Source organism: Schistocerca piceifrons, chromosome 8 (assembly GCF_021461385.2).
Source record: "Schistocerca piceifrons isolate TAMUIC-IGC-003096 chromosome 8, iqSchPice1.1, whole genome shotgun sequence".
NCBI lineage: Eukaryota > Metazoa > Arthropoda > Insecta > Orthoptera > Acrididae > Schistocerca > Schistocerca piceifrons.
Genome location: NC_060145.1, coordinates 188,522,665 through 188,545,551, shown reverse-complemented (window position 1 = coordinate 188,545,551; position 22,887 = coordinate 188,522,665). Strand labels below are relative to the sequence as shown.

General features: G+C 41.1%; 1 long non-coding RNA gene across 1 annotated transcript in view; it reads right to left on the bottom strand.

Moving 5' to 3' along the window:
* Window positions 1-240: 240 nt before the first annotated feature.
* The window catches only part of LOC124712530, a 41,177-nt gene continuing 18,530 nt past the window's right edge, over window positions 241-22,887 (bottom strand). The window contains exon 3 of the long non-coding RNA XR_007005588.1: window positions 241-3,253. This is a non-coding gene — a long non-coding RNA (uncharacterized LOC124712530). The remainder of the gene's footprint in view (window positions 3,254-22,887) is intronic.

Below are 22,887 nucleotides of genomic sequence, written 5' to 3'. Positions count from 1 at the left end.
TACTGAATGCATTGTTTCAAGAAATATGTACCAGATAGTCAAAATGGTATATCCCAAAATATAAGAACCATGATAACAGACATATATGAGACGTGGTACTTAAAGGAATTAAGGAAAACGTGGAAGGGAGGAACCACCAATATACCTTTTTTTTCAGACAACCTTTTTATTTAACTGTGTTTTACAGATAATCAAAGCATTTAACCATAAAACTTTCTTTAACAAAATCAACAAATTTGCAAGTATGGAAAGAAACTAATTACCACAAGGATTACAGAATGTTACTCCCCTTTATCAGCAAGCAGTCCCATGGATCTACAGTGTGTTGTAGTGGTTACTGAGTGGTGCTGATGAAAGCCAGGTAGAAGAGGGCAGCCAGGCCATGAGTGGTCGCCCGACACAAATGTTTCCAACCAACCAACGGAATGTCAGCCTACTGTTTGTAGTTGACACTGGCTCCAGTGAAGTACTCCCGTGTCTTCGCTCTGTGCAGGCCCTCCTTTTACAGCTCGCGGCTTTGGCCGCTTGGACCTCGTGACCCCTTCTTGTCGCAACACTACTGCCAATCCCCAAACTTTATGCCTTCCCTTCTAGGGCCGGCAAACTCCGTATATATATATATTGGCAACCGAAGACCTTCCAAGGACACACTTCACAGGTACTAACTCTTCCTCATAGATATTGGCAATGGGGCCGCAATGGGGATAGTCGATAGTACACCTGAGCCAGTGGCACCAGATAGAACAGTCTACTCGTACAATGGCACCACAGCTGAACCTTCCCCACTCAAACCTGAACAGGCCTCTTCTGGGTCTAAGAACCCCTCACTCCACTGGGATGTTTAATGCGACTGACATGAACCCTTATTAGCTTCTGCTTTCCCAGGTCCCTGACCAAAAAATTTTGACAATGGAATGTGGACCTAGGAAATATGAGGCTAGCTTCCCTAAGTGTTATCCCGAGAAGTCTGCCCAGGAACATTCCTGATGTGGACAAGATCCCCTATCTTCGCTGAAAGGGGCATTTGTTTCTATTATAGCGACAGACCTAATATTTGCCCGAGATCGCAACCATTTCTCCCTAAGAACCTCCAGAGTGATGGATGGAGGGGTAAAAGATCATTTATCTCCCATAAATTGGAGAGCAGGGAATTCATTGGTTACGCGAGCATCAGCCTAGCTGGGGTGGCCTGGGCTGCTTCATGCCGCACAGAGTTAAACACTAAGTTTAACCAGGGCAAGATGGTATCCCACTTCTTTGGCGATTTATGGTGTTAAATAATCAATGCTGACTTCAAGTTGCAGTTAATTCTTTTGGCAAAGGAAGCCTGAGGATAAAAAGGTGTGGTGGTAACATGTTTTATCCCATTACCAAAACAGAATTGTCTAAATGACATTGCCAGAAAGCCAGGGGCATTATTTGTAACCACCACCCACAGTGGCCTGAACCACCTGTCTCTAGGTCAAATTCATGATGTTCGAGATACAACCAAAATTTTTCCAGGGCAAATAACACAGCTAACGCTTCGCACTCATATACTGAGTAATCGAGCTCAGGCCCCTCCAGATGTCGGGAAGCAAATTTTCATGGCTGCGGAAAATTCCTCAGTGCCTTAGTTCATTCCTGATCAATGCTAATTTGCAAAAATTACACCTGGTGCTTAACCAGGGTTATCTTTGTTGGTTTCACACCCAACATCCCTGAGCCTGGATAGCACCTTCTGGATGTCCTCTAAATGCTTTTCAAAGGAGGCGCTAAATATGACCACATCATCCAAATAATTGAAGACACAATTAAACTTTAAATCACCAAAACTTTTATCCAATAAACAGAATAAAACTGCTTCACTGGTTGACAAATCAAATGAAACTTGGTTGAACTCATATAAATTCCAATTTGTGGCGAAGGCGGTGAGATGCTTAGATTCTTCCATTATAAAGGTATCTGGCAATAAGACTGATTAAGATCTAGGACCATGAACCCAGATGCTCCAGAAAACCAGGTGAAACAGTTGTGGAGATCAGGCAGTGGCACCGATTTCAAGATCACCTTTTTATTGAAAAGCCTGTAATCAACCACAAGTCGGAAATCTTGCCCCCTGATCTTTAGGTACTAAGAAAATGGGGGGAAGCATAGGGTGAGGTGGCTGGTCTTATGACTCTGTCTTTTAACAAGCCCTCAGTTTTGTGCCACAATATCTTTATCTTAGGTGGTGAAAAGCAATATAGAGACTGGCAAACCGGCATGTCATCCAGGATATATGGTATCTAATGACATCTGTAAATCCAAACCTGTCACAAAGTACATCAGGAAATTCTCCCAAAAGTTCACTTAACTGTTTCCCTTGTTGATTAGAGAGGTGGTCTACACCAAGCAGGCAGGTTTTACTACTGGTGTCACGTCCCATCCCCATATGAAAACATGAACAAAAGGCTGTTCTATTGTTGGGGGAAAATTTGAAATAAAAGGTCCGGGTACCAAAATCTAACATCATACTGGTCTTACGGATGAAATCATACCCTGGAATTAAGTCAGGCACCAGTCCATTAACTAATTAACTAATAAAAACTAGACAGGCCATGAAAATCCACACACAGAAATATTTCTCCGCACTTCCTGCACAGAGGTAACTCTTGACCATTGGCCATCCGACATCTCTCAATCAAGGGATGTACTGGAGATAATCTACATAAGTGGCCATATTCAATAAACCACACATAATTAAGGTGTGACACCCACACAATAGTTCATGCCCTACAGCCACACAAACAAATTGTTAAGGTATGTGTGGTGGCTGCCTGTACACAACTACACCATGCTATTGGATTGTCAGAAACACATTCTATATTATTTTTATCAGCCACACTTTCTAACTCTAAAGCTGCAGTTTGGATTTGCAAATCAAACAAAAGATTCTCAGGGCTCAGTTCTAGAAGTTTAAGATCCTTTATCCTACTGCCCAGGTGGACTAATTGTGGAGGAATATGCTTTAACTGCTTCTCAGGTGGTTGATTATTTTGGAGATAGGAGAGATTTTCTTGTAACTGATTCAATGCTACCATAATAGCCTGTAAATTTTGGCTCACCTCGCCAACAGAAATGGAGAGTGGTGTTGACAACACTGCCCATAGCCTGACTGCCAGCTCCCCCACTGTACCATGAACATTTTGTTGCCTAATGCTCAGTTCATACTCAAGCTGATCCCATTTTAGGTATGAAATACTAGGACACTTGACGTGGATCAATGGTGTGGCTGTGGACAAAAGAGAATAGTTAGACAATGTCCCAAAAGAATAAAGTACAAAATTTAAACTAAAGCAGGTTGCATGAAATGAAAGTTGTGACAGACTCCCGCTAATGGGTTGAAAACCATGCTCTGCTACCAATGAGGCATGGTAATTACAGGAATTAAGGAAAACGTAGAAGGGAGGACCCACCAATAGAAGATTCATTTCACACAACCGTACCATGAACATTTTGTTGCCTAATGCTCAGTTCATACTAGGTATGAAATACCAGGACACTGATGTGGATCCATGGTGTGGCTGCAGACAAAAGAGAATAGTTAGATAATGTCCCAAAAGAATAAAGTACAAAATTCAAACTAAAGCAGGTTGTGTGAAATGAAAGTCATGACAACCCCCCGCTAATGGGTTGAAAACCATGCTCTGCTACCAATGAGACATGGTACTTACTGGAATTAAGGAAAATGTGGAAGGGAGGACCCACCAATATACCTTTCTTTTCACACAACCTGTTTATTTCACAATATATAAACTGTGTTTTACAGATAATCAAAGCATTTAACCATAAAATTTTCTTTAACAAAATGAACAAATTTGCGAAATTCTTTTGACCTTAAACTTTAACTTGAATAAGCTTTTGATCTTTGCAAAAAAATTTGAAGTGCTGTATTGCAAAACAGCAAACAATGTGACAATGATTACAAGACAGCCGGACCTGCAGCCCGCCCGTTATTGGGTGAAACAGTGGTGTTTAATACTATGCTATACACAGTCTATCTTACTAAATGCCCTTCTGCAACACATGGAACTACATAATCACCGTTGATGACAAGGGTGATTGAATTACTCAAAACAGATGATTTAACTTTTAATTTGAAAGCTGTATGTGTGAAGGTTCGAGGTTAAGATGTGCACCTGTGCTTAAAGGTTAAGCAGATTAGCAAATAATATGACAGTGATAAGGATTACTTCAAAGCAACCAACCTCTAAATTTCAATCGGCAACCAAGGTGTGACTGGATCCCAGCCCATTCCTGCTGAGAATTTTATTTTGACCAAAGCCCTGGTAACAGTTGGTTGTTAATATTTTCAAAGCTAAGCTGATTGTCAGTTATTAAGATTGCTCTGAAGGAACATCTTAAAACATTATTTGTGAACACTTAGCACAAGAGAACTCACTCGGTGGAAACACAAGATTCAGCTAAAATACACCAATGATGAGTCGGTCTTTCAAACACAGAAATGAACAGCTTAGCACAACAAGTTGTTCAGATTATAACTAACGACTGAGAAATGCAACTGCAATCAAAGAACTGAACTGTTAACAGCTAAATCTAACCACAAGGTCCCTCTTTTGCTTAACAGCAACCAGTGCCGTAGTACAATTGTTCTGGCTGTATTTATGACCAAAAGCTGATTAATTAGAACCTTAATGAATGGGTACAAACCACAAAGGAAAGGCAATATAACAGCGGGACAAATTTTTAAAATGACAACTAGTGTCTTAGTACAATGCTTACTGCCTATATTTATGACCAAAGAGCTGACCGAGTAAAACTCCGAGGGTCAGGTTGTTGTTGTTGTGGTCTTCAATCCTGAGACTGGTTTGATGCAGCTCTCCATGCTACTCTATCCTGTGCAAGCTTCTTCATCTCCAAGTAACTACTGCAACCTACATCCTTATGAATCAGCTTAGTGTATTCATCTATTGGTCTCCCTCTATGATTTTTACTCTCCACACTGCCCTCCCATACTAAATTGGTGATCCCTTGATGCCTCAACACATGTCCTACCAACCGATCCCTCCTTCTGATCAAGTTGTGCCACAAACTTCTCTTTTCCCCAATCCTATTCAATACTTCCTCATTAGTTACGTGATCTACCCATCTAATCTTCAGCATTCTTCTGTAGGTATCATGACATGTGCATTCGCCAATAGGACACTTCTCCGACACTAATGAACATTTTAAAGTATTTGATAGGGCCAATGCCTCCTTCTGGTGAATATACGTATTGCTTAACATGCATCGATAGAGTTAGGAATTGGACAGAGGTAATACCACTTTGGGATATACAAGCAGAAGCTGTAGCTGAAGCTTTCTTCAGTTGTTGGATAACTAGATTTGGCACACCTTATCAAATAGTAACCGATCGCGGAAGACAATTTAATTCTGAGCTATTTCAGGCACTATCAAAAATATATGGTTGTAATCAAACTGAAACTACTGCATATCATCCTCAATCCAATGGAAAAATAGAAAGGTTTCATCGCACACTTAAAGCAGCAATCCATTCACATTCAACTACAAAATGGACTCAAACAATACCTGTAATCCTTGGTCTTCGTTGCTCAATCAGTGGAAACATGAATGTTACGATACCAGAAACGGTTTATGGTTCACCCATCAGGATATCTAATGATTTTTTTTTTTTTTTCGAAAAGTTGGAACAAAAAGGGATTCAGATGTACCCCAATTTGTTTCATAACTAAAACAATATTTGAACTGACTGAAACCTGTGCAAATAGCTCATAAAGTAAAAGAGACGCCATTTGTATACAAGGACCTCAGCACTTCAATACACATATTTGTAAGGGTTGACAGAGTTTACAAGTCATTAGAACCTCCATATGAAGGCCCATACGAAGTCGTGGAAAGAACACCAAAATTTTTTGGACTCAAAATTAAAGACCAAGTAAAAAACATTTCCATGGACCAATTGAAACATACATATTTGCTGAACGTACACGTTAGATTGCCGAAAGATACTCCAGTTTCACTACCACCCCAGGACAAACAACCTGATGATAAAAAACCATTAACATCAAGATCGGGTCGCGTAATTCCATTTCCTGCAAGACTAGTGGACGTGGTACAGTGAATTGTGAGCATCTTACTGAGAAGGGGGTGATGTGGGAGCAGGTTGCTCTTCCACATAGTGTTTTGGTATGTTAGTGAGAGTTTTGACATCGATAAGGTTGGCTCTATGGCTCTAAGCACTATGGGACTTAACATCTGAGGTCATTAGTCCTCTAGACTTAGAAATACTTAAACGTAACTAACCTAAGCACATCATACACATCCATGCCCGAGGTAGGATTCGAACCTGTGACCGTAGCAGCAGTGCGGTTCCAGACTGAAGCGCCTAGAACCGCTTGGCAACAGCGGCTGGCGATAAGGTTGGCTTCAGAGCTATATGTTGTGTGATATCACAAGTGACAAAAGAAGAAGATTGTATTGTTTTTGAGAGTTGTAAAATATATCGTTGCTAAGCAACATGCCGATTCACATCTTATAAAATGTTATAATAAAGAAGTTTTAAGTTCTTATTTGTATGTGTGTTTACCTGTGTTAGACACCTTTATGCTTTGCCTCCTCCTCCCCTTTCCCAATCCTCTACCCCATCTCTCTCTCTCTCTCTCTCTCTCTCTCTCTCTCTCTCTCTCTCTCTCTCTCTCTCTCCCCCTCTCGCTCTACCTCTTTCTACCCCATTCCCACCCCCATATGCCTCCTAGTGTGGTTATACAATCTCTTCCCTCAGGATGGCCAGTACCATTTGGCTGTAACCTTTCATACACATTGCATATCTATTACCCCTTTCTTGTTGCTTGATTAAATCAATACATGTGATTTTACGGCTGTTAGGGGCCTTAATTTTTGTTGCTTCATGAAAGACAGCTTTGTGGTTTGATGTTTGTTTTTACCTGAGAAATGTACAAAAAAAATTTATTTTATATAGGTCTCTAAGATTTATATAGCTCTCTAAGATTTATATAGCTCTATAAGATTTGTTATGGCACTTGTAGAGGGTTGGAGGTGATAAATATTTTTAATGTCCTATTATTTTTCTTTTTTTAATACTAATGTTATGGTTCACATTTAGTGAGTTTTACATGCCACCATAGCAAACAACTTTGTCATACACGCTATATGTGGCACTGCTGTGCTGTGATTTTAAGTATTTTACTGTTTTTGGTAAAAATTTTAAAATTATTTGTTTAATTGTTGACTTGTACTGTTATTGTATTAATTGTTGTATTTTTGATGATTGGAGAATTATTTAATAATCAAGAAAGAAATTTCCTATATCCTAATATGGTGTTCCTTCCTGAGGTTTCCTTACAGCAGTGGAGGAAATGGCTCTGAGCACTATGGGACTTAACATCGGAGGTCATCAGTCCCCTAGAACTTAGAACTACTTAAACCTAACTAACCTAAGGACAACACACACATCCATGCCCGAGGCAGGATTCGAACCTGCAACCGTCGCGGTCGCGCGGTTCCAGACTGTAGCGCCTAGAACCGCTCGGCCGCTTCGGCCGGCACAGCAGTGGAGGAGTAGACTGTCAGTTTCTTTAAGCTCTGTAACTGCCCATTTGTTATATGTATATGTTTGTTATCTTGACATGGTTCTTACACTCTGGGAGTACCATTTTGACTACCGGAATGACATTTTCTCTCTGCAACAGAGTGTGCACTGATATCGAACTTCCTGACAGATAAAAACTGTCTGCTGGACTGCGGCTACAGCTTTACTTCTGCCAGTACCTTGTCTTGCACCTTCAAAACTTCACAGAAGCTGTAAAGTGAACCTCGCACAACAAGCACTTCTGGAACAAAGGCTATTGTTATGTCTTCTCAATATCCTTTTGTGATTAGGTAGCTGAGTGACCACCTGTGTTCAAGTCTTAGTCTGGTGCACAGTTTTAATCTGCCAAGAAGTTTCACCATTGTGACTATCTGGCATGTATTTCTTGAAATGATATGTTCTGTATTTTTGATGTGCACTTAGTAATCTGATAATGGCTGTATTGCACATGATAGTAATTTTGGGTTTCTGTCCTGTAGGATAATTTGAAAATGGGTCCCGACCCAAAAATAGTTATCAAGTAAATAAAAGTAAAATTTGCAACTTTGGATGTTTTATATTGTAAAAATTCAGATTCTCCAAGCGGAGGAAGTGTTGCTAATGGATAGTTACATTGCCTTAAAAGACTGCCTTATCAAGCATTTCGTGTCAACCCCTGAAGTATGGCCCCAGAGATTACTTACAGTTGGGAAACAGTTCACCCAAGCAATTGTGTACAAGAGCTGAGGTCACTGGCGGGTGCAGACTTGGTATCAGAAAATTCCATTGTGGCTCAAATGGCTCTGTACAGACATTCACATTTTTTTGGCAGCAGACACAGAGTTGCCACTTGATGTGTTAGTGGGTAAGGCAGAAGCCCATGTAAGTTGTTTGCAGCACACTGTTGACTGCATAGATGCAACATATTGTGGGGCAGATGGCTCAGAACTGTGCATTTTAGGGGCAGAGCTGACCAACAGCCCTGGGCCACGCATTCTGCGCAGCACACACTCGACAACCACAGATCAACTTGCCGCAAGTGTGAAAGAACTGAGCACCCAAATTGTTGCATGTAAAAATGTGCAAAGCACTAATGACACGGGGCAGGCTAAGTAGCATAAAGCATCCATTCTTCATGCTTAGGATAACAAGAGATGTTTTGAGAAATTCAGCTGATGCTACTATGGATATGGAAGAAAATCTCAGAATTGTGTGGAACCCTTTAGTAGCCATCAAAATGCTTCCAATAGCCACTACAGAGCACCAGTGGCCATCATTCTGTTAAATAGTCACCCTACCCACAATTCTCCTTTCATGACTACTGCGTCAGGAATTCTCAAGACATATACTTCTGTTAAAGCTTGTGGAGTGCAATCTGTTGGGCCATAAAAAAGATTTCTGCAAACAGCTTGTTTCAACAAATTCGCTTCAATGCTACTGTCTTGACAGTTCTGGTGGTATAACCTTGAAAACAGTGAACAAACAGGATGTGAGTAGCTCTGACATTGGCCACACCCAATCAGCTGCAATTCATTTTAAAAAACTGGAACAAGTGCCACGGACTTCTCCTCAGGGCAAAATTTGCTCTCGTTCTGCATTCCAATACAACAGTGATGATTTGGGTCCCAAAACTAAGAAACACAGGATGTTACTTAACCTTTAATTCAGGTTGTGGTGTGCGAATAGGATTGTGGTATTTTACAAATCGTGGTCTATTATTAGTGTAACACGAGGTTTCTTTTAATTACTGCCTCTCCCGGCTAAAGATGTTATCCAGTTAAAGAAATCTCCTCATGGGAACGTGTACCAATGTTGTCTGTCAAGCAGTGTAAATGGCACAATTTTTTTTTTTACAAGAGTGATCTCTCACAATTTAGTGAATTATTATTCCAGGTGGCGACATTTTTCCTTAAACAAAATGAACTATTTTCACACACAATACCACACTAATGTTTTCTTTCCTGTCAAAAGTTATTTCCTAAAAGGTCTAACGTAATAATCAGGTTTCATACATTAGCAGAGAACAATTTCACCACGTAAGAGGCTGTTTGCACCATATTTAAAGATTATTCATAATATGGCGCTATAGATGATGGTGCTGCCATAGGTCAATTGATAAGAACTGCATTTTTAAAAAATAGGTACCCCCATTTTTAGTACATATTTGTATAGTACATAAATAAATAGGAATGTTTGATTTCGAACTTTTGTTTTGTTCTGTGATGGACGGCCCTGTAATATTCTCACAAATGTAGCAATGCACCTGGCAGCACTATGTGCAAAATGGTTCAAATGGCTCTGAGCACTATGGGACTTAACATCTGAGGTCATCAGTACCCTAGACTTAGAACTGCTTAAACCTAACTAACCTTAGGACATCACACACATCCATGCCCGAGGCAGGATTCGAATCTGCAACCGTAGCAGCAGTGCGGTTCCGACTGAAGCGCCTAGAACTGCTCGGCCTCAGTGGCCGGCTCACTTTGTGCAATTCATTACTTAAATTAGATATGATAATTCTCTTGTGCAGTTATAATAATCACATGGAAGACATAAATGGAACATTTATTTTTATGTTAAAATGGAACATTTAACAGAACAGAAAAGGTAGATATGGTGTTTATTTATGGTTATTGTGATCAAAATGCCCAACAAGCTTGTGCTACATATGTTGATCATTATCCTGACAGACAGCATCCAAAGTGTACAGACCTTTCATCAGATAATTAATGTATTTAAAGAAATGAGAAGTGTTCAGCCAAAGAAGAAGACACAACCAAGAACTGTAACAAATGAAGATGCCCAAATAAGTATTTTAGCTGTAGTTGAGGCTAAACCGCACATCAGTAGAAGACACAGTGAGTGGGCGTCGGGAATTCCAAAAAAGTCGGTTTTGAGAATTCTGCATCATCATACCATATTTCTATCCACCAGGAATTGCATAATGATGATTTTGAACATGATGTAAATTTTTGCCACTGGGCAAAAAGTAAATTTCAAGAGTTTTATTTAGTGATGAAGCGTCATTCACAAACAAAGGTAACACAAACCTGCATAATATGCACTATTGGGCTACAGAAAATCCACGATGGCTGCAACTAGTGGAACATCAGCGACCCTGGCAGGTTAATATATGGTGCGGAATTATGGGAGTACATCTAATTGGCAATTATTCTATCAATGGGAATCTAAATGGTGCAATGTATGCCGATTTCTTAATTAATGTTTTACCCATTCTGCTGCAAGATGTTTAACTTCATGACAGAATGGCGAAGTACTTTCAACATGATGGATACCTGGCACATAGCGCCTGCGCAGCTGAAGCGGTAATAAAAAGAATATTTAATGACAGGTGGACTGGTCGTAGGAGCACCATATCATGGCCTGCATGTTCACCAGACCTTACATCTCTGGACTTCTTTATCTGGGGAAAATTGAAATATATTTGTTATCGTGATCCACCGACAATGCCTGGAAACACGCGTCAGTGCATTGTCAATGCATGTGCGACAATTACAGAAGGTGACCTACTTGCCGTTGAGAGGAATTTCATTATGCGTTTTGCCAAATGCAATTGAAGTTGGAGGACATCATTTTGAGCATTTATTACATTAATGAGGTTATTATGGTTGCTCACGCAATAACACCATGCATTCCCATTATTTATCATAAGATCACAAAAGTAAATGTATCACGTTGGAAAAACAGAAATAAGGTCCAAATGTAACTACTTTTTGTGTTTTAATTTGAAAAACCAAATTGTTATGAACTATTCATCTAAATGGGTGAGGCATTTTATAAGTGTTGGAATATTACAGCACCATCCATCACAAAGCGAAAAAAATGTTCCAAATCAAACATTCATATTTATTTACGTACTATACAAATATGTAATAAAAATGGGGGTACCTATTTTGAACAATGCAGTTTCTATGAATCTAACCTATGGAAGCACCATCTAGTGGGACATCAATATTGCCATTTGTTTTCCCCCCGTCACACTCAAACAGTTTTGTTGTTCTTATTTTTTCGTTTGATGCTAATATTGTGACATATTTGGTCCAGTCACTATCAATGGACCACCCTGTATAGGAAGAAGCCAATGAATTTGGACCTTGGTTGGAACAGGAAGTTCTGCTGGACCTCCATAGTGGGAACATTACTGAAACTGTAGTAGGGGCGAATGTTCTATATCACTTTTTACTAGTGGCAGATCTCCACAACAGGAAACTATTGTCATTAGTGACAGTACAATCAACACAGTGCAATCAAAACTTGGATAGGACCATAGAAGAATTCTAGAGATTAAGTCACTAGGAAGGTGAAGGCAGTTGGACAAACAAAATACTATGCACTTAACTGAAACTTTGCCTGGACCATAGGCCAAGCCATGCTGACTAGTGCCATAAAATTTGTAGCTGTGTAAGAAGACATTAAAAAGCAGACCCAAAATTATATCAGTAATCAATCATCATGAATTCTAAAATGATTTCCTTCCTGATGGGCTTGCTGCAGTTGCTGTTCTTACCTTTAACCCAGTTACTGGTAGCTCTACTAGATTCCTATTTCTTATTTGTTGCCGAAAGAACTCAGACCCACTAATATACTTGAACTAGTATCCACCAGACCCACACTTTCAACATTGCCCACATTTATCTTGACAATGGGTTGCACCTTTTCAACTTTTAACATCTCCAACAAAGGTTTCCTTCATTAAATCAATTTCCTCCCTTCTCTCTTGATACATCGCACAAATATTAAACACCTACTTCCACCTGCAGTCTCTATCTCCTTTAAATAAATTAGCTAATATCTCAATCACATAATGATCACTCAGCTTCTCAGTCTTTTAACTCTTCCCATTCATCTGGTACTAACACCTGTTGTAGTTTTGCATATGAAATCCAGCCTTTCACATTATATTTATGTTCGTCCTTTCCCATCCATTCACTCTTAAATTCTCTATGTAGAACCATATGATTTCCATCTTCCACGAATACAAATGTTTTTACTTCATCTACTGAGTAAATTTTATCAATGTCACATCCATTCCTTCTCCAATACATCTTTTAATGCAACTAATCTCATATTGAATTACCTCTGGTGCAAGTGCATCATTCACATTTATCACATTACCTTCTGCACCATTGTCACATACACCTACAGCACATGCCCCCCTTGGTATAACCTCATTTAGAATAACTGAAGAACACTTATCTCCTACAACACCAAAACTGTTAATAATATTATCACTTATTATATGTCTAACAGGTTCTTATACTTTACCATTAGAAGAATTCACTTCTGCCTCTACATCTACGAGGGTGAGTCAAATGAAAACCTTAAATATTTTTAAAAATATTATTTATTGTGCAGAAGTGGTACAAAGCTGTATCACTTTTTAACATAATCTCCCCCACACTCAATGCAAGTCCTCCAGTGCTTACAAAGTGCATAAATTCTGTTAGAAAAAATTTCATTTTGTAATCTGCGCAACCACTCTTGCACCATGTGGCGTACCTCTTCATCAGAACGGAACTTCTTTCCTCCTATTGCGTCTTTGAGTGGTCCAAACATGTGGAAATCACTTGGGGCAAGGTATGGTGAGTATGGTGGATGAGGAAGACACTCAAAATGCAAGTCTGTGATAGTTGCAACTTTTGTACGGGCAGTGTGGGGCCTTGTATTGTCATGTTGCAAAGGGACACCTGCTGACAGCAATCCACATCACTTTGATTTGATTGCAGGCCGCAGATGATTTTTTAGGAGATCTGTGTATGATGCTCAGGTGACAGTGGTCCCTCTAGGCATGTAATGCTTCAAAATGACGCCTTTTTCGTCCCAAAAGAGAGTCAGCATAAACTTCCCTGCTGATGGTTCTGTTCGAAACTTCTTTGGTTTTGGTGATGAGGAATGGCGCCATTCCTTGCTCGATCTCTTCATTTCTGGTTGGTAGAAGTGAACCGAGGTTTTGTCCCCAGTAACGATTCTTGCAAGGAAGCCATCACCTTCTCGATCAAAGCACCGAAGAAGTTCTCCACAAGCAGCAACATGTCGTTCTCTCATTTCAGGAGTCAGCTGCTGTGGCACCCATCTTGCAGACACTTTGTGAACCTGGAGCAAATCATGCACAATGTGGTGTGCTGACCCATGACTAATCTGTAAACATGCTGCAATGTCATGCAATGTCACTTGGCGGTTTTCCTTCACTATGGCTTCAACTGCTGCAATGTTCTGTGGAGTGACAACTCGTTGTGCCTGACCTGGACGAGGAGCATCTTCCACAGAAGTCACACCATTTGCGAACTTCCTACTCCATTTGTAGACTAGCTGCTGTGACAAACATGCATCACCGTACTGAACCTTCATTCGTTGATGAATTTTAATAGGTTTCATACCTTCACTACGCAAAAATCGAATAACAGAACGCTGTTTTTCCCTGGTGCAAGTTGCAAGTGGGGCGGCCATCTTTATACTGATACTGCGATGGTATGTGTGCATCTGCACTATGCTGCCACCTACAGGCCATTCTGCACGCTGTTTGTAGCATGCTTACCAACTTATAGGATAATAGTGCAAAATTTTGATTTGTTATTACAAATTTAAGGTTTTCATTTGACTCCCCCTCGTCTCATTTTCCTACTTCTAACTTCAGTACTATTAATTGCATAGCTCCTTATTTTCATATTAACATATGCATCCACCACTGATAGAGTCAATATCTCTAGAGGTCTACATGAATGTATTGATTTGTTAAGCTCACACAACTCCCTCTCTCTCTCATGGTTTCTCTTCTACTTCTGTAACCTAGTCCATTTAAGAAATCATTTTGCAACCATAATTTCTTGGCCTGTCGCCAATGTTTATTCAAAAACATGATTTCATAATTCTTATAATCTATAAGTTGCTCAGCATACTGGTTAGTCCAAATTTGAGCTGGTCCCTCCAGCTGTCTCTTCAGAAACCTCACTTTTGCCTCCTCATTCATCCCTATTACAAAACTGTCTTTGCATGCTGCTAAGAAGTCTACTACTTGGTACTTGTTTTCAGCTCTGAATTGTTTTATATTATTTCCTGATCTCATGGGGCATACTACCATCATACCTGCCTGCCCAGCTGCTACACTACTTGCGTTTTCCTTCAGACAGTTTATTTTTCCTTAACTAACTTTTACCTTCCCCTTTAAAATCTCATTTCTGGTTTTAATTACAAATACTAATTCAGCATTTGTCTAGAAATCAGATTTCCTGCTCTGCTTCTCCTGTGGTTCAATTCAACCCCAAAGTTACCACTGTACAGTCTTCACTTTCGCTACCACCTCCTTTTTTCCCTTGTCCACTTGATCTTCACGAGTTTTCAGCTTATTTCAATTTCACCAAATCTTCTATCCGACTGATCAAATCTATTACAGTATTTATTTCATCCCCAAGACCAAATTTTAAACCCACAATTTCAGAGTTAATATCTTTAAATTTTGAATGGATACTTCCAACTAATTTCTCAATCAATGCACTGAACAACTGAGAAAATTCACTTTCTAGCACTGAACACATTTCCTTTGGCATGCTAGGGCTGGTTGTGTTATTCCTAATATCATCTGATTTGCATTCATTAGCAACACAGTGTACATTGCAACTGATGCCTGTACTTGCCCGCTGTGATGCTGACACTGAGATCTCTGCTGCTACTGCAGCCCTTGGTATTGGTGGTGACGTCAAGGCAGTGATGTGATATGGAGGCATACATGGCAAGTGCAGTGATGCTGTGGCATGGAGATGCACATGGCAATGGCAATGGTACAGATATGTGTCTTGGGTGGCAAAACAGAATCAGTGGTGGTGACATGGGGGCAGCACCAGGAATGCTGTGGTGTTGGTATCATTTGGCACAATGACTGAACGTGACCAGGCAGCAGTGGCACAGTGACGACGGTGACAGCAGCTTGGCTTGTTCACAGAACAAGAATGCAGCTGCACACTGAAGGAAAACAGCAACAATGGCAGGCAGCAGAGTGGTCAGTGGTGGCTTGCTCTGGCTGCAGCATAGGCTGGCAGCTGTATCAGCATAGCAGTTCTGTGAAACACACACAAATGTGCAGCAGACCAAATTTGTGACACAAGGAGTGTGGCACAAAGTGTGCTGGCATGAAATCAGTGTACGCTGCAGAATCACTAAAAGCATAGCCTAGTGCTGTGTCAAATGTTCAGCTGTGCTTGACTGCAGTACTAGAGCTTCTAACACTATCATTACTGATGTCCCATTCAAAAGTCATTATAACTTGATAAGAACAAATTGCATTTCTTCAGACAGTTAAAACAACTATTTAAATGCATAAATGTATGTTGTGGTAAATAGCAGTGTAGAAAAACAGAATTGAAGTTGTTGGAATGAGTAGAAAAGTTTTAATACTCATCTCATTTTGTTAATATACGAGGGCAGTTCAATAAGTAATGCAACACATTTTTTTTCTCGGCCAATTTTGGTTGAAAAAACCGGAAATTTCTTGTGGAATATTTTCAGACATTCCTGCTTCATCTCGTATAGTTTCATTGACTTCCGACAGGTGGCAGCGCTGTACGGAGCTGTTAAAATGGCGTCTGTAACGGATGTGCGTTGCAAACAACAGGCAGTGATCGAGTTTCTTTTGGCGGAAAACCAGGGCATCTCAGATATTCATAGGCGCTTGCAGAATGTCTACGGTGATCTGGCAGTGGACAAAAGCATGGTGAGTTGTTGGGCAAAGCGTGTGTCATCATCGCCGCAAGGTCAAGCAAGACTGTCTGATCTCCCGCGTGCGGGCCGGCCGTGCACATCTGTGACTCCTGCAATGGCGGAGCGTGCGAACACACTCGTTCGAGATGATCGACAGATCACCATCAAACAACTCAGTGCTCAACTTGACATCTCTGTTGGTAGTGCTGTCACAATTGTTCACCAGTTGGGATATTCAAAGGTTTGTTCCCGCTGGGTCCCTCGTTGTCTAACCGAACACCATAAAGAGCAAAGGAGAACCATCTGTGCGGAATTGCTTGCTCGTCATGTGGCTGAGGGTGACAATTTCTTGTCAAAGATTGTTACAGGCAATGAAACATGGGTTCATCACTTCGAACCTGAAACAAAACGGCAATCAATGGAGTGGCGCCACACCCACTCCCCAACCAAGAAAAAGTTTAAAGCCATACCCTCAGCCGGTAAAGCCATGGTTACAGTCTTCTGGGACGCTGAAGGGGTTATTCTGTTCGATGTCCTTCCCCATGGTCAAACGATCAACTCTGAAGTGTATTGTGCTACTCTTCAGAAATCGAAGAAACGACTTCAGCGTGTTTGTAGGCACAAAAATCTGAACGAACTTCTCCTTCTTCATGACAACGCAAGACCTCACACAAGTCTTCGCACCCGAGAGGAGCTCACAAAACTTCAGTGGACTGTTCTTCCTCATGCACCCTACAGCCCCAATCCCGCACCGTCGGATTTCCATATGTTTGGCCCAATGAAGGAAGCAATCCGTGGGAGGCACTACGCGAATGATGAAGAAGTTATTGATGCAGTACGACGTTGGTTCCGACATCGACCAGTGGAATGGTACCGTGCAGGCATACAGGCCCTCATTTCAAGGTGGCGTAAGGCCGTGGCATTGAATGGAGATTACGTTGAAAAATAGTGTTGTGTAGCTAAAAGATTGGGGAATAACCTGGTGTATTTCAATGCTGAATAAAACAACCCCTGTTTCAGAAAAAAAATGTGTTGCATTACTTATTGAACTGCCCTCGTATTTGTGGCTGCAGACATCATCATCTTGTCGTGTGTGGGTGATATTAAGGTCTAGGTTTTTAAATGTAAGTGAAGATACTTATCCACATTTTCTTGATGTTGTGGTTTATTTCCTACACACACATGCAAAACAATGGAATTCACACATCAGCTTCCTGTAAATTGCTAAAGAGAGCCTCTTTGCCAGCTCTTGCAGCTTTCATAATAAACACTGACCTCAAATTTAGAAAAATGTAAAACTTTTCAGATGCCTTTGCAACTACAAACCACAGATGTACATGACACACCCTCTGTTCATGATAAGCAAGAAAAAATACATTACACCACTTGTAACACAAAGACTGCTGTACTTGAGATTGAAACAAAGACTGCCCTACTTTTGGCGTGTATCATTACAATATACACTGAAGGGCCAAAGAAACTGGTATAGTCATGCACATTCAAATACAGAGATATGTAAATAGGGAGAATTCGGCACTGTGGTGGGCAACACCTATATAAGACAACAAGTGTATGGGGCAGTATTTAGATTGGTTACTGCTCCTGCAGTGGCAGGTTATCAAGATCTCAGTGAGTTCGAATGTGGTGTTATAGCTGGCGCGTGGGTAATGGGGCACAGCATCTCTGAGGTAGTGATAAACTGGGGATTTTCCTGTATGATCATTTCACGAGTGTACCGTCAATATCAGAAATCTGGTAAAACATCATATCTCTGACATTGCTGTGCCCAGAAAAAGATCCTGCAAGAACAGGACCAACAATGACTGAAAAGAATAATTCAACATGATAGAAGGGCAACACTTCTGCATAATGCTGCAGATTTCAATGCTGTGCCACAAACAAGTTTCAGCATGCGAACCATTCAACTAAACTTCATATATGGGCTTTTGGAGCTGAAGGCCCAGCCTGTCAATGCCGACGTTGGACTGTTGATGACTGGTAACATGGTGCCCAGTCATACTAGTCTAGTTTCAAATTGTATTGAGCGGATGAATGTGTATGGGTATGGAGACAACCACATGAATCCGTGGACCCTGCATGTCAGCAGGGGACTGTTCAAGCTGGTGGAGGCTCTGTTGGTGTGGGGCATGTGCAGTTAGAGTGATGTGAGACCCCCGATACATCTACATACGACTCTGACAGGTGACACGTACATAAGCATCCTGTCTGATTACCTGCATCCACTCAGTTTTTGTATGTCCATCCTTTTGGCAGAAGGTCTTTGGGATGGTGGCCATTTTCTATTGTGAGAAAAATAAAATGCCTACAGCCGTCATTATGATTTTATTGATTTTGTGGCAACCAGATTAGGCGCTTCAATGCAACATCTTCAGGCCTGTTTGCATAAAACAGACTTTTAGTAGGTTATTTCAGGGTCATGCAGGTAATGTACATCCGACTAACAAAAAAAAATCATGTACAATTATTTAAAGATAAGGTATTTTAATAAATAATCTAATTGTACAATGTATTGAGTGGAAATTCGGTGTGGTATATTTAAGATATGTGACAATGGATGTCTGTACGTTCTATCAAATATTTGCTGTAAATTCACTTGTAGAGTCTTGTCATTGTTTCTCATTCCGTTTTTAATCTGTTTCTATGTAGCTTGATTGATAAGTTGATTATGCTGTCGTTACTGTTTTATGCATACAGACCTGAAAATGGCGCATTGAACTGCCGAAACTGGGTGCAACAAAACAAATAAAATCATAAGGACGGCTGTAGACATTTTATTTTTCTCACAAATGCATCCATTGATGTCCATTGTGCATTCTGACAGATTTGGGCTACTTCAGCAGGACAATTCGACACCCCAATCATCCAGAATTGCTATAGAGTGGCTCCAAGAACACACCCTGAGTTTAAACATTTCAGCTGGTCACCAAACTGCCCAGACATGAACGTATTAAGCATATCTGGGATGCGTCACAATGTGCTGTTACGGATTTATGATCAGGCCCGCAGGTTTCAAGGTGTCAGTTCCCTTCAGCACTACTTCAGACATTAGTTGAGTTCATGCCACACTGTGTTGCGGCACTTCTGCATGCTCGCTGGGGCACTACATGATATTAGGCAGGTGTACCACTTTCTTTGGCTCTTCAGTGGATTACAGCTTGGAATTTTAAATTGTTCCAGAGCCAATAACTGTTGTATGTATTTTTCTGTATGAATGATTGAAGTATCTACACAGAAAACACAACTATTGGCGTTAAAAAAATTTATATAAATACAAAAATCATTATATATTATGGAACAAAATTTTGAAATACAAGTTTTGTAAGAGTTACAGAGTACAATACATCAGTATAGTAATAAAAATTTTGTATTTTGCTTCACATGATTGTGTTTTATGAAAAATTATAACAGTTTCATAATAAAATGTTATGACAAAATTTCATAACTAAAATACTGCATGGTGAGAAATAATGCCAATTATGATCAAAGGAAACAAATGGAACTTACAGAATAATTAACTTCATGGTGACCATCGACTATTGACCCCAACAATACTGCTGATGTGCTATGAGTGCAATATCAATGACTTGATAAGAGACTTCAGTATGATCTTAGGATACATGTTATACAGTTGTGTGTCTTTACCTGTGTATGTATTCCATCAATAAATTTTAATTCTACTGCATTGTGTCATATATCACATATATCATACCCACATTGTATCTGAATCAAACTGGTGGCCACAATGTTTCATGAGATCGCACATAAGGTAATTTTTGACCAATGCTGTTGCTACAATAGTACAATGTGACATTCACATAACCAAAGTGTGATGAAATTTGCACATCACATTGACGGCTTCTGTTAAGGACAGTGTAGTGCTTCTCAAACAGGCTCTTCCACCATCTATAGACATCAGTTGTCAAAGTGAAGTTCTTAAGTACTGTTGTTCAAGTTAAAGACACTAATCCTGAACAACTGAAAGTAACAAGCAATCTCAACATTTAATCTGCTGTGGGACCTTACTCCCACACCCCACTTGCAGAAATACTATGGAAGGCTGGACTGAAACATTCAGGTTGGACAGATCTGCACTCGTTCGCCATGGACAGCATGTCTTTCGAACCATGCACAAATTTGCTCAATCTGCCTTTGCTGCTGCCTAATGTCCAGATTTCATACATGATCATGAAACATACCCAGTTTCACCCAGACCAAACTCAAACCTGACTGGTGATTGTGGACAGCTTATTTCTAACTTGTTGTGTTGCAAATGAACTATCACGTTAAGAACATTCCATGGTCCACTGACATTGTATTCACATTGTTGACAACAATGGTGGCCACCAAGCACCATAGCTACCTTCCTTTCACTTAGTAGTCGAGTCCATCCGACTTCACCCAGTCGCTTCCAACTGTGACTTCTCTGCACCTGACTAGATTGATGGCCTTTGCACATCAACAAAACCCCACCTCCCATAAGCTGCACCATGCCTGAACCTGCGCTGTACACCTGCACCATCCCTGTGCCTGCACAGAGACATCCGCAACTGTGTCACGCCTATGTCTGTGCAGAATGCTGCTGAGCACACAAAAGTCTGTGCAGAATGCTGCCAAACATGCCATGGTCACTCCTGCACAGATCATTCCCACCTGCACCACACCTGGGCCTGCGCAGAATGCCACTGAGCACACTACATTTACACCTGTGCAAAATGTTGCCAACTGCACCACGCCATGCAGCTGCTCCACATGACCAACTGAACAGCACCTGGTTAGAATTGGTTTGGCCACAGCTTGCATCATATGTCCCTGCTGCCGCTCAGCATAGTGACCTGCAATCTGTAAAAACAGATGACTTTGCTCTGTGCAGTCATGCACCACATGCTGCAACATCCACGCAAAAGCAGTTCAGTGACACTGTGTGTGACTGTCGCCTGACTTGTGATTACTCAATAGTGCCCACAACAGGTTCACCTAACTCTCACTCCACTGATAATGTCTACTACCGATTTCACATCTCTGATTGTGCACAAGAATGTGATATAATCAATCTGGATTCTGACAACTGTCCCCTGAGGCTTCTATCTCTACTTGTCCTACTTCTGGCAGACCACTTTTCAGCAGACATCAGCTCTGACATCAAATTGCTATCACTTGACAGCTCATCCACAATGGCTGAACCTGCAGCGCTGTGACCATATGAAGTGCAGTGCAGAGATCCATGACCCAGAACCTATTACTGTCTCCATCTTGCCACCTTATGTGGACATTCTCTGTTAAGGACATCATAATACCAGACCTAGCAATAGATTTTTTAAATCCAATTCCACCTCTTCTTGGTCATACAGCATGCTGCACTCCTGTACTTTGTCAGGAGTTGATGCATTCCAGGACCTTTTTGCCCCAGTATCTCCAATTCTATCTGGTACATCAAACATTAAGACAAATCACAGGAAGATAATTCTGCACCTGTTGATACAATCAAGCAGTGTGCCCCCTTTGCTGACAAACTCACAGTGATTCACCAACACTATGCTGCCTGTCGTGTGCCATAGGACACACCCTGTAGGGAGAATACAGTGCTCCTGCAATGTAATAATGACAGACCTGCTACCTCTGCCCTTCTGCACAAGCAGCTCATGCACTTGACACACAACTGTCATGATGACAAGAGTGGGAGTACACACATGACCCTGGTCCTGCCAACTGGTCGTGTCTACGTGAAGTCCGACCATGTGCTCTCCCCACTCAATCAGCATCTGACCTATTACTGATCTTGGACATACATACAATATCATATGTCAATGGCACACGATGCTTCCTTACCTCCTGGCTGCCCCATTGCTGGCATATTTGGGTACGTCACTCTGGCTGTGCAGCACCGTGTCACCACATCTCACATGAATCACCAGAATGCACCTCAATCAACATTTGCTGCCTATATTCTTGTGAGAACACCGACCCCTCGACTACATTCCCTTGGTTCCACGTTTGGTTACTGGTACACCTACAACAGGTTGATGGTGCTCTACAGTGCCACATTCAGAACACACCAGAAGAATCAAATGCAACAAAATGTCGTTTTGACTATTGTCAGTTGCACAGCTCACCTCCAACTCTCACTGAAAACTCTTGTGTCTCTGCCTGACATGAGTTCACCACAATGATGCTGGACTCCATGACTGCATCTCCATCTTCACTGACTTCAACCATGACCCTAAACCAATCAGTACTCAGCATTTCTGCCTCTTCTCAGTCTCCAGTCCATCACAGACAGTCATCACACATGCCACACTGATCGAAATTCACCCTGGCTAATAAATTAGCATCTCACATCAATTGCATTGCCCTTACAACATACGCCATCACTTTGATCAGATCAACCTCCACATGCTGATAGCCTTGTCCGTCTCCTCAGTTGCACCACAAGCATCCTGTGTCAACACATCAGCCACAACTATACTGCTTGTTCAGCACTCACACCATGCGCGGGTCCCCCCCCCCCCCCCCCCCCCTGTTGTGGGACCAGCCGCACTGCCACCTGCACTGCCCCTGCCAGTCAG